Source organism: Panulirus ornatus, chromosome 7 (assembly GCF_036320965.1).
Source record: "Panulirus ornatus isolate Po-2019 chromosome 7, ASM3632096v1, whole genome shotgun sequence".
Taxonomy (NCBI): Eukaryota; Metazoa; Arthropoda; class Malacostraca; order Decapoda; family Palinuridae; genus Panulirus; species Panulirus ornatus.
Genome location: NC_092230.1, coordinates 1,464,162 through 1,478,001, shown reverse-complemented (window position 1 = coordinate 1,478,001; position 13,840 = coordinate 1,464,162). Strand labels below are relative to the sequence as shown.

Here is a 13,840-nt window from a genome sequence, read left to right as displayed (position 1 = left end):
TGTCCCGAGACGTGCGTGTGGCCACAGACTGTGTCCCGAGACCTGCGTGTGGCCACTGACTGTATCCCAAGACCTTCGCGGCCACCGTCTATATCCCGGGACCTGAATGTGGCCATTGACTGTGTTTTGGGACTTGTTTGTGGCCGGACAGTGTGTTTTGGGTTTGTGGCCAGATAGTGTTTTTTTTTTTTTTACCTATATGTGGCTAGTTAGCGCATCTTGGGTCTTGTTTTTGGCCAATTTGTGAGCCTTCGGGCCTGTGTGTGTGTGTGTGTGTGTGTGTGTGTGTGTGTGTGTCGCCTTTTACTGTGTCTTAGACACCCTTGTGTCCCTTCTAGCTGTGGCCTGTGTGTGGCCACCTAGAGTGTTCCTGGACTAGTGTGTGGCCGGTTAGTGTGTTCCGAGACCTAGGTGTGGCCACGAACGTTTTTCGGTACCTGGATGTGGCCAGTTAGTGTGTTCCGGGACCAGTGTGTGGCCAAGGGTTTGTCCTAGGACCTGGGTGTGCCCAGTTCGTGCGTCCTGGGTACGGTGTGGCCTCTTACTACGTCTCGGGACCTACGTGTGGTCACTTGGTCCGCCGTGGGGGTCGTGTGTGTGGTGCGTCCTGGGGGCCGTGTGTGGTGCGTCCTAGGGGCCCTTTGTGGTGCGCCCTGGGGGCCATGTGTGGGGCGTCCTGGGGCCGTGTGTGGGGCGTCCTGGGGACCATTTGTGGTGCGCCCTGGGGGCCGTGTGTGAGGCGTCCTGGGGCCGTGTGTGGGGCGTCGTATTTATGTTTATATAAGTTGTGAATAAGTTGTAAATATCGTTTACATATGTTTACACGAAAAACAGAAACTAACTACGGTTGCTTACATAAAGTCGAGTGTCATAAGTTGACACTGACGGGGCAAGTAGTGCCAGGTGTCACATGCTGACATTACGGGTATTACCAAGTGTCATGTGCACATGCAGGACAGTGCCACGTGACACGTGGCGTCAGGACAGTCTGGGCTGTAAGGGTGAAGATCTCCGTCAACTATACCAGGTATTCACCTGTTGACTCGTGGATACAGTGTCTCCCTTACTGTTACCAGATGGTAACATTACCATCACTCCGTCTGTTAGGGTAACTGTGAGAGATGTACAACACCTGTACACGTGAAGTACACGAACAGGTTGAATTGTGCCTTCTGTCTACACGTCTGAGATGACGTGTGAAACGTGTGTAATGTGTGGTTTATATATAAGTTACTTGTATGTGCGAGTGTCCACACTGGTGGATGTGTTGAGGTGGAGGAGGGTCATGCGCTCATGTGGTACATAGACAAACTAGCGATACACATGATCTTGTGTCATCACATTATGAATGTTGTTGTCCCGTCCTGGAGTAATTTTCTCACCTGATTGTATACATGAGTTGATCAGTGAAGGCATGTTCTTAACCTCTTGAATACGGTGGTACAACAGTTGGGTATGCTGGCCTGGCCTTTAACCTACCCCTTCAGTGGTCAGGTCAGAGATTGAGGTCACAATAGCAAAGGGACTTATTTGTCACGGTCAGGCTGGTACCGCACTGCTGTGGGGTAGTTTGGCAGTGCTCAAGGATCGTACCGTGGTTGTTAAGGATCGTACAGTTGTGTTGTACGAGAGATCGTGCTCGGGGATCGAACCCTGACGATAGTGTTCACATTTTAACGTGTATGTTGACCTGCGTTTGCGCCCCTCCCCCCACGTGCACGCCTGCGATTGAGCCAATATTTTTGGTTTTATTTGTGGAATAACACGTGAGGTCACACCCAGCGAGGCGCAGGCCAGAGGGATTGCCTCAAAGCAAAGTTAATTGAATGGTTTCAGTAATTTAATGACGCCATGTGAGGACAAAAAAGCTGAAATGATTTCACACGACTTCTGTACTTTTGTATATGTGTGTGTGTGTGTGTGTGTGTGTATGTGTCATCCAGAATTATTGGATGGATTTAAAGTTTGTGTTTCAGGATGAAAGACCTTTTTTTTTATGCGCATATATGTGGCGATGCGATGAGGCCGGGGATTTTCAGAGAGAGAGAGAGAGAGAGAGAGAGAGAGAGAGAGAGAGAGAGAGAGAGAGTCATGTTTACACCGTCCACACAGTCGTCCTGGTCCAGATGGGACCCGATGGTGTTGGTTGGTGTCCACCTGGTATACATAGTCACCACACCACCTTACCTCTCTGATGATGATGATGATGATTATAATAATTACATGATCTTAACCGTAGGTCATCAGGTTGGCTCACACGACACTGGCTTCTCAGTCCAGGGAATCGTTTAGTTGCTCGCCGATGTGCCTCTCTCTCTCTCTTTACTGTGTTTTCTTTCTTTCTGAAAAAGGAACAAGAAAATGGGACGCATCTTCAAGGTTGGGACGCACCCGGGAAATGTTGAGTGTGGAATGCTTGAAGATCGTACACAGGAATTCGAAAGCCATGCCTATGAGTGCTTGAATATTGCTCACGTTATTTTGTAACTGCTTCCGTGTACTGTTCTCTGACAAGTTTGTTGTGTGCCCCATGCACATGCTGTGAGCGGTAACGCAACAGGATTACAGAGGTCACAAATGGTCGAAGTCAGACCCCAGTGGGATGATATTACACACGATGTTACCAAGTTGGTTCATTGTTAAACCTTCATTATATACGTTACATCATCTTTCATGTGGTAAGTTTTGCAGACTAGATGCAAAAAGTGGATACAGTCTTAAAATTTCAGGTATCTTGTTATCATAGCAATCGTGATGTGACATTTCTTGCAGGGTTTGTGTAGATCCATCCTGAAAAGATTCTATTTCTTCACACATTGTGAGACATAGTGTCGAAATCTTTGTCCAAAAACTTTACAATTTACGAGATTAACATTTCCAGACTGGCCCAAGCGCCAGTATTCCTCACATCTTGAAGTCTTCTGAACTTACTTTCTCCACACACATGTTGTGTCTTCAACATTTTACTGTGATGAAGAACGTTTCTACTTGTGTTTATCTGAATTCGTGCACTTGCTTCTACGTCGTCCCCAGAGATTTTTACACCCCAGTCTTTTTTTTTTAACCTTTTGTAGGTAGTTTTATGGAACTTGTGTTGAAGGTTGCCTTCTGGCTTTTGCTGATGGTGATGTGTCAAACTTTGTACTTTCGATATTGTGGGAAGACAAATGTTCCAAACCGAACTGTGGAGTCGGAAGGCATCTCAAGCCATCGTGACGTACACATAGTAAGGTAAGGTCACACACCTTTGTCTTCCTTGGTTTGAAGCCTCTTTGGTCCTTACGTATAGATCCTTCTTCTTCCTTGACGTGGAATACAAGAGTTCTTGTGTCACTGTCATGATTCTTTTCTATATAGACTACGAGCTTTGGTTACTGTGGCTGTCGTCCAGCAGATAACCTCGTCAAGTCTTTTGTCATCTGCCCTTCCCATGTGCGGCCCCCACCCGCTAGCACATAACCTCATCAGGTCTTCAGTTACCTGCCCTTCCCATGTTCTGTCCTCCAGCAGATAACCTCATCAGCTTTTCTTTTACCCCCCCCCCCTCTCTCTCTCTCTCTCTCTCTCTCTCTCTCTCTCTCTCTCTCTCTCTCTCTCTCTCTCTCTCTCGTGCGTGCAAGAAGAAGGATTTCCAGGGAGTTTATTTATGGTAAGTCTGATGTTCTTTCCTCGGAAGTTTGCCGGTGTGTTTGCTCATGCATTGGCTCTCACGGTCCACTAGGAGAAGTTGCCTTCTCTGCCAAGGCTGCCTCTCTCCTCATCCATTAGCCTTGTTAACCTGTCTGAGTTCATGTTTTCATACAAAGAAATTTTTGTGATATTCGTAATGTGATCTGAGTTGAGAATAGGGTTGACAGTGTGGTTATACGAAAGAGCTTGAGACTTCCCATCTTCCGTTTCATTATGGTTATATATATATATATATATATATATATATATATATATATATATATATATATATATATAAATTGCTTTCTCCCTCTCCGTCCAGATTTGCAGGTGTTGGTAGAACAGTGTAAGACAGGAGGGGAGAGTGTAGTGGTTCCGAGCATGATGTCTCGGCTAAAGTTTGTTGATATATTATTCATGATGCGTCTCCCGGAGGGGCACTTCTGCCCTGGTTGTTTACTCTCTTCCCGGGGAAATTTGTGGCATCTTCCCGTACATGTGTGTGTGTGTGTGTGTGTGTGTGTGTGTGTGTGTGTGTGTGCCGGGGTCTTATGAAGATATCTCCGGGTCGAGGAAGTATCTCGGAGATTACATGTTAAACAGCGGGCCAAGCTTGGGGAGGTCGTGCTGCGTTATGCTGGTCGCTCTGGGTCGGTTATCGTCCGCGAGCTCTTGAACAGCCTGTAATGGACGGTGTCCATACGCCCCTTGTGGCAGGCAGGCACGCAGGCCAGCAGGCAGGGCAGGCAGGCAGGCAGAGGCAGTCGCTCAGACCTGTAGTTCACGCGATAAAAAGACGAGTTATAGTCACGTTATCATGTGACCATGTTATAGTCACGTTATCATGTGACCATGTCATAGTCACGTTATCATGTGACCATGTTATAGTCACGTTATCATGTGACCATGTCATAGTCACGTTATCATGTGACCATGTTATAGTCACGTTATCATGTGACCATGTCATAGTCACGTTATCATGTGACCATGTTATAGTCACGTTATCATGTGACCATGTTATAGTCACGTTATCATGTGACCATGTCATAGTCACGTTATCATGTGACCATGTTATAGTCACGTTATCATGTGACCATGTCATAGTCACGTTATCATGTGACGTGTTATCTGCGAGGGCGTTGTTCAGGGAGGCCATCGAGGCTGCTGGCCTCCCTACCCCCAGTGTTGGGATGTTGTGTTTACATACAAGTTATTATTACGAGATTATTTTTCCCCCAAAATAGGGCTAGCTACCGCGTAGCGCTCACCACACGAGAAAATAGTGTTATGAAAAACGAGTTATGTGAATTACGTATTGTCAGGTGTTGTGTGTGAGGTGGAGAGGTTGTATGTTTGTGAAGGTAGAGGGTTGTTACGAAGACGTGAGCTGGCGAGTCTGTGTTGAACATTGCTGTACAAAAGCTTCCAGATGTAGCTTCAGAGCGTCCAGTCTGACAAAGGAATACATGTCTACAATTCTCAACAAATAAACGAGAAACCATGTTGCATGGTTCTCGGAAAAGCAAAAAAATCCAGATTCAACTCACAACTTTTTCAAAGTTTTTTCGTGGCAAAAAAGTATAAAGTGTTCACTTGGGGGAAAAAATAGAGTTAAAAAAAATTGCGAGACTGTGTAAAAACGAAAGCCACACACATGTTATATGTGTGGGTGTGTGGGAAAGGTGTTGGGGCAAGAGAAGTGTGTTGGCAAACACGGGGTTCAGACCTGGGCGGCAGCAGGCTGACGTGATGTGATAGCGTGGACACACCTGCACCGACGGCACTGCTGCAGTGTGTGTGTGTGGGAGGGAGGGATCCCCACGCCGCTCGGATAGCGTAAAGGAAGATGTCAAACACTAAACTGTTTTTCGAAGGATGCAAAGACGGATTAACTAGAGACTTTAAAACTAAAACAATAAACGCGTCACATGAGAGAGAAAGAGTGTTCCCCTGACACGAGAGTTGTGGATGAATGGAATTAATTGAGTTATAAGGTCGTGAATGTCGACGGCATACAGGAGTTGGGAAAAGTTGTGCGATTGTCGAGAATGTTCAAGAGACGGGGAGCCACGAGTGTAAAACTCCCTCCCAGTAAGGTATGAATTGATGATGACTAGGGTAGATCTCTGTGGTGATGTCTTTTTTCAGCTTTAAAATCTTTGTGTAAATTATACGTAGTCAAAGTACTTCAATGATGGTATAGATGAAGGGTACATGGCTGGGGGTAGGTGGAGGCCAGCATGGGGCGTACACTGGGTACAATACATGGACATAGGAGGGTGACAGGTGGACCTGTGATCCGAGGGGGCCCTTGTCCCGTCAGAAAATGAGGAACATCATGAAAGACTTTAGTATCACACAAAGAAAGGTCACGTGTACATATATGTAGTATTACGGTTCGTTTGAGTACAAGACATTAACTTTGTTACCTGTACAACTTTACTGCAAGGAAAATAGATCATATATTGGGCATACAGAGTTAAGGGTAAAGTTGACGAGGTTGTAATACAGGGGAGGGTTTGGGACTGGCATAGGAAGATCAGATATATAGTGACTAACGTGCAGAATGCAGTGTAATGATGACGGATGCATGCGAAAAGTTTCATTATTTTCAGGAACTATAGAACACACACGAGCAAGTCACATCTGTGATGGTATTGATGAGGAGCCACGTCGCTGGTGGTGGGTGGATGGAGGTACAGAGTGTACAGCCGGGTTGTACACTAAGGTGACGGGAGGGTCCACGTGTGCGTGCCCTGCAACCCAGGGAATTCATATTAAATCGGGAGAGCGCCTGGGGTCATTGTTGTTGTAATACAGAGGGAGGGGTTTGAATATAGACATTTCTATGTGTGTGTGTGTGTGTGTGTGTGTGTGTGTGTGTGGGTAAATATATTTGTACGTATATACAGGGGTAAAGTCTTGACAAGATTCAGGGAACTGTGCAAAGACATTAAGAAAGAGGATCAGATTGAGTCTCATTCTGGATTAAGGATTTAGAGGGTACAGTGTGGTACGAATGGTTACTTGAGACCCTGTAACATAAAGTTTTGTAACGTGGTGTAGGTATAGCTGAAGGCATGACAGATTTTATATATAGTAACGAAGATGTTAATAACATAGTCACTCCCCATCGTGTTTTTAAAGCCTTGATGTTACGACGGTGTCAAGTGTCGAGAAGAGTTGACACTTGTTCAGGATCATAGTATCCACTCGACTTGCCCACAGTAGCTGTGTGTTAAGAGGGCAGGTAACCGTCTCCCCATATACCGGGGAGTTTGTGTGTATAAGGTGAATGGGGCGGGGGAGGATTTCCGATGTGTGTTGGGAGAATATCGTCGGGGTATCACAACGTGGGAGAGTGTCGATGGTGAAGGTTTCTGCAGTGGTTGGATAGTGTGAGGGAGGTGGGGAAATGTGGAGGCGCGTTCCCCACTGGGACAGGGAGGTATTGTGGGTAATTGTGGGCGGTTTTGGAAGAGATCTCTGCCGTACATGGAGCACGTGAGGCGGGGTTCACAAAGACTGGATTGCGTAGGTCATCTCCCGCCTTGTATACACACCCACCCACTTGGCCGACATACCCTAAGGGTATCGAGGGATTGCTGGAGGATGTGTTGGGCTAGTTCTTTGACGTCGATGTTTGCACGATCAGGATCTAAAGATGTCTCGTGTGCTGCACAATGGTACACGCTTGTATAGTGGGCCCGGCAGCCGTCGGTGCTGGAAGCCAAGAGCATAAGCGCCTACCCCTCCGTCCACACTGATCGTCCTCACACGTTCCATGACAGTTGGTCGACACATGCGTATAGTAGAGTACTAGATCTCAAGATGTATGTGTGTGTGTGTGTGTGTGTGTGTGTGTGTGTGTGTGTGTGTGTGTGTTTTGCAGTAGGTGACAGTGGTGCTCGTGATCTGGTATTTGCTGATATCCACTAGGAAACTGAAACACGAAAAGTTCCCAGGTGCACTTTCCTATAATGATCACATCGTTAGGGGAGATGCAAAAATTTTCTTTGTAGTTATCAGCATATATATATATATATATATATATATATATATATATATATATATATATATATATATATATATACATAAAGACTGGATTTGCTGTTATTTGGTGAAAAATGATTTGACTTTAGTTCTTTGTCTTCCTTCTCCATGTAGGTTTACGAGTGTCGCATTTGAGTAATTTCTTGTGAATTAAGCCTTGTAGGAGGCGCATGGTGTGTGTTGTGACCAGTGTGGGTGTTGGTGAAGGGTTCTGTGTCCCTGACACACTTCTTCTGATCGTCTTCCTCTGTTTGATGATACTCATTCATTATATGTGACGTCATATGTCATTGCACCTGGTCTATATATATGTATTGTATATACCTGGTCTATTGTCTGTGTGTTATGTATGTGATATGGAACATCCTCTTGTTTATGCATCGTATGTTTTGAAAGAGAATGGATTATGACTATTTTCTGGCCACAAAATGGTCAACCTTATCCCAGTTAAAGAGAGAAGTGGTGACACTTGTCATGAAGGATTGAAGCTGTTCATGTAGTGTGTCCCTTTACCTCATGTTACGCTCTCGTTGGACATTCATGGCCTGATCTGTGGTGCTCCTGCATTTTCCATGTCCCTGTGAGGCGCCTGGTTTGGTTAAATGGTAGGTGTAGGGGAGGGGTTGTGTGTGTGTGTGTGTGTGTGTCTCGCTGGCTGGAGTGCGTGAACAAAGAGAGAGAGAGAGAGAGAGAGAGAGAGAGAGAGAGAGAGAGAGAGAGAGAGAGAGAGAGAGAGAGAGAGAGAGAGTCCGTGTTTGTAAACGTAAGCTTCGTACAACAGGGATTCGTATACATATATATAAACAACATCATGTCGGACAGACACATCATCATCATCATCATCATCATCATCCAGCCTAGCTAAGCTGGGCTCAACACGGCCGCTGTGTAGCCAGTGTGGCAGCAAGTGAGGTATAAGTCTGGTGCTGCTTCTCAGTGTGTCATACCTTGAAGTAGTGTCATGCTGTGTGGTTGTGTCACTGTGGTGTCTCACACCATAGAGTAATGTGATCTGGTGGTGACATACCTTGGGGTCAGTGTGTGTCATAGCGTTGTTTCGTACCGTGGAGTGGTGTCATGTGACTCTGTGTTATACCTTGGGATCACAGAGGTGTCATGCTGTGGTGGCATACCTTAGGGTGGTGTCATGCTCTGGTGTCATACTCTGAGGTGGTGTCATGCCATGGATTGGTGTCACAATATATGGTTTCATAACTCGGAGTCAGAAAACAAGGAAGAAGACGAAGAAGAAGAAGAAGAAGAAGAAGAAGAAGAAGAAGAAGAAGAAGAAGAAGAAGAAGACTAAGTGTTGTCAACGTACTCTCGTGTGGAGAAGGTTTGAGTGTAGGTTTATTTTTCATCTTGACAGACTGTAAGACTTTCCACACGATGCGGACATTGGTGACGCTGCTGAATTTTACATTGACGAACAAACAGAACTTTTATTGGAAAGTTGATTCTTAAACGGTGGAGAGTTTGTTGGCAAGTTGTGGTTCAACATGGGAAATGTGAGCTTTTTAAGTTTGTGAAGATGATACATAAAAGTTAATAGAAAATGTGATAGTAGAAAATTAAGTTTACTGTAGTATTCCTTTATAGACTCATCAATGTTTATAGATATGGTTAAAGGTACATATCAAACCTTTTTTTTACTTGTCACCCATCGTTCAAAACCTTTGCGTCAGTTTGAATGTATTTATTGGTTTCATGTGTGATGCAACACGTACAGAGTTGGAAGGTGTCATTGATGTCAGATTTAAATCTGTGTTGAAAGAGAAGCACATTGGTGTTGACGGTCTGCGAAAAAATACAAGGACTTGATTGCTGACAAAAAAGTTGGAATGTCACTGTTGAATAATGGAATCAGAGTGAGTGTTTGATGAGAACTTTGACCATGATGAATTAAGAATGTATAAGGAGATGAATATTTCATGTGGAATTTGAGAGTATTAATGTTCTGCAAGAAATCTGACACTCTGTCACTTGGGAATGTTGAAGGAATGAGGGAATTAAACCCTTGGGTTGAAGGGAAGGTCGAATTGTAAATTAAGTATTCATAGTCGACACGGACGTGGACTGAAGTCTTGGGACACGCCTGAAGCTCCGAAGTTCTGAAACACACTGGGTCGAAGCGGTCCTGAGTTCTGTGTCTATCTCTTAAGACAGAGGACTGGGTACATCTGCCATCTGCGTGTCGCAGACTCTGTTTCTGCCTGTTGAGACAGAGAGAGGGGGGGTCCACCTTCCACCAGGCGCGTCCCAGACTCTGTCTCTGACTGTCGAGACAGAGGGATAGGTACGTCTTCCACTAGGCGTGTCCGAGACTGACTGTCGAGACGGAGAGAATGGTACAGCTTCCACTAGGCGTGACCTTAAGGTCTTTTCCTCGTTCCAATGTACGGTATCTTGACGACTAAGGTAACGAGAAATTCTACATAAAACAGTGGAGCTCTGAGTGATGGTAATGATGATGAGGCATGTCCACTGTGACTGTACGGTGAGCTTCAACTTGCCGGGTCGTGTTACAAGCCTTAAGAACTTTGTTGACTGGAGGGATGTGTGAGAGTTGGCTTGTGACACAGTCGTTATACATAGAGGGTCGGATGGTCGTGTAGGGTCGTACAGTCAGTCATTATTAAAGAGTGATGATGAAGACGTATGTTTCGTAAAAGTGAATATGTAGGTATCCAACGGGGCTTTAGGTAAGTTCTGAGGGTGGATATATGTTGAATAAAAGTAGGAATGAAAAGGGGTAAGTGTTAAGGAACGTTATGAGAGCGAGTAAGTGATGAATAATGGTGGACCCATGAGACCAGTGAGTGAATTAGTGATGGCACAACATACGCGTGGCTGTTGAGATGAGTCTAAAGTAACTGAATGATGAATGATCCCACAAAGCTGGCCTGCAGTGAGAGCGCGCGAGTGAAGGTCTATAGAGGAGAGTGAGTGGGAGTGAGAGTGGGGTGGGAGTGAGAGTGGGGTGGGAGTGAGAGTGAGTGGGAGTGAGAGTGGTGAGAAGGATGGCCAGCTACGCACCAAGACCTGGGGTCTGGTAGGGCGACCTCAGTTCCTTCCTCAAGGTCGAGGAGGGGGCGAGGCAGGCAGGTGTGGCAGCACACACTGACCACAGGAGCACTTGTGGAAGCTTGGCCTCTTGACCACCACCACCACGGTACGACGCCCGAGCACGACGTACGAGCACGACGGTACGACCCTTTAGCACGACGGTTAAACCATTACGGAATCACAGCCTAGCCTTTGACCAGACACGTAAAGAACCGGGTCGAAAAGGAATAACGTAGTGTACAAACATTTGTGATGGAGGGTCGTATCGTCGTGTTCAAGGGTCGTAGCATCATTCTCAAGGGTCTGTCGTCGTGTTCAAGGGCCGTACCTTCATGCTCAAGGGTCTGTCGTCGTGTTCAAGGGCCGTACCATCATTCTCAAGGGTCTGTCGTCGTGTTCAAGGGCCGTACCATCATTCTCAAGGGCCTATCGTCGTGTTCAAGGGCCGTACCATCATTCTCAAGGGCCTATCGTCGTGTTCAAGGGCCGTACCATCATTCTCAAGGGCCTATCGTCGTGTTCAAGGGTCGTAGCATCATTCTGAAGGGTCTGTCGTCGTGTTCAAGGGCCGTACCTTCATGCTCAAGGGTCCGTCGTCGTGTTCAAGGGCCGTACCGTCATGCTCAAGGGTCGTATCGTCGTGTTCAAGGGTCGTAGTTTCGTGCTGACGAATTCAGATATTCCTCCGTCAGCCAAATGGTCTGTGGGAGGATAAGTACATAATTGGAGAGGAACCTTCTTTGAAATGCCAGTAATTGTCATATTTCACTTTGATGTATGTGACTGTGGGCAGATGTGTGGGGCTCCATTTTAAGTGCTGTTCTAAATATATGAGACTTGGCTATTTCGGAAAATAGAGATAGATAGATAGATAGACAGATAGATAGATAGAGAGATAGATAGATAGATAGATAGATAGAGAGAGAGAGAGAGAGAGAGAGAGAGAGAGAGAGAGAGAGAGAGAGAGAGAGAGAGAGAGAGAGAGCTACAGTTTGCGTATGTTCAGTCCCTTGATGCACTTGGCTGCCTGGGATTGTATGCGTCTGTCGTGTGAGTGTTGGCAACTCCAGTCCCCGGGATGTGTACAGTGAGTGATTCAGCGTGTCAATCGAGGAGAGAGAAAAAAAAAAAAATCGGGGTTATTAAGTGCTGGAACGTGGCCCGACACTTTGTATTATGACAACAAACGACCTGGTAAAAGAAGGTTTTGTAAGTGGTGTGAGAAGTGTGGCTTCGTCACGCAGGTTGTATTGGCCAGGACTTGGCTAAGGTCGTGTTGGTAGCTACTAACAGTAAACCCTCGTCCATCCCAGGCCTGGAACCCACTACTCCTGGCGGGGAGATGGGTTTCACACTGCGGCCCTCTGCCACGAGTAGCGTATCCCAGTCCGCCCCACAAGCTCAGCTGATGCATCGTATACGTCCACACGGGTCCCACTGCCTCCCGCTGGGACGTCTGAAGGCAGGACGTGTGGATTTTCCTGGACGATATTCCGCGTCGCACCTTGAGCTCCGCCTGGCTCAGGAAATAACTGAGGCTTGTCCTGTACTGTATTATGAAACTAATGTTATAGCTGAGTGAATACCCACGATGGTCTGACGTTAGGACGGCTGGGCACTGTGTGTTCCACCCACACACACACACACACACACACACACACACACACACACACACACACACAGTAATTACATTTCGGGAATAACAAGCAGTACTGTGCCGTGGTGTGGGTGCACTACAGCTGGGTTGGGAGGGGAGGTGACATGTCTGCTGCCGGGACGATGTTTTTCGGTCACAGATCGTACGTTGGTCGATGATGTGACGCTTCGTGATGTGCAATTACTGGTGGCACGAGGCTCCGGCTCCCGCTGCAGGTGGGTGGCTACATCATCTGTGGGGCCGTTGTGTGTGGGGGGATGCAGGCCCCCGTCATGTTTGGGGGTGGAGGCCCCCATCATGTGTAGGGGGTGAAGGACGCGTCGTGTGCACATGGGAGCACATAAGAGGGACAGATGACAAGAGGGAGACCTGATGTTCCACAAGGAGGAGCTCCATGAAAACAAAAACAAAAAAAAAAAAAAAAATGATCCAGATATTGTGGTAAATAAGACGATAACGGACCCAAAGGCCTCTCTCACCTCACCTCTCTCTCCCCCTGGCTCATCTGCCAGCAGGGGAGAGGGAGGTAGCACCACGTAGTGTAGTGGTAAGGTAATGCCATGCAAACTTGACTGGGTAATGTGGACTGGGAAAACGATTTTGAGGAGTCCGTTTGATAACATCTGCTCTGCGGCTTGACGCTGAAAAATTAAAAGAAAATGATTCGTTTTATAATGATGTACTTGCTGAATACAGATATCAGTGGAGTATTTGTCTAGCCTCTATGTACACGTATATATATATATATATATATATATATATATATATATATATATATATATATATATATATATATATATATATAGTCTATACTTTACTGCTTGGAGATATTATTAAGTATATATAGTCTGTTCATTTCTACTTTGGGACGTAGTTCATTCCAGTGGAAAAAAAATTGCCTACATTGCTATAACATTCCATACATCTCCTTCCTTTTACTGAATGAAATCATTTCTTATTCTGGACTCTTCTATTGAGTCATCCTGGAGTCTACTTTTTTCTAGAGAGAGAGAGAGAGAGAGAGAGAGAGAGAGAGAGAGAGAGAGAGAGAAAGAGAGAGAGAGAGAGAGAGAGAGAGAGAGAGAGAGAGAGAGAGAGAGAGAGAATAATATTAGCCTTTTAGTTTTCCTCATAAGACCTATTTCTGACTGAAGGGTTCAGTTTGGTTGGTCTTGTTTAGATTCGTTCAAGTGTCTCTGTCTATCTTTGACAAGGTTTCGTGACCAGATGTGAACGGATTCTAGATGTGGTCCAACCAGGGTATTGTGAAGGGTCGAATCCTTTATCTTGTACTTATACTGTTGGCTTTATTGTTTGTAGGTAGGCATTGCTTACCGTATTATAGGTCATTATGGATAGTCCAAGGTCCTTCCTCTTCTCAAATTTCTTGTAGGG

General features: G+C 45.9%; 1 protein-coding gene across 12 annotated transcripts in view; it reads left to right on the top strand.

Moving 5' to 3' along the window:
• LOC139749360 (uncharacterized) overlaps nt 1-13,840 on the top strand; it is a 512,783-nt gene that overhangs the window by 61,891 nt on the left and 437,052 nt on the right. The window lies entirely within an intron of this gene.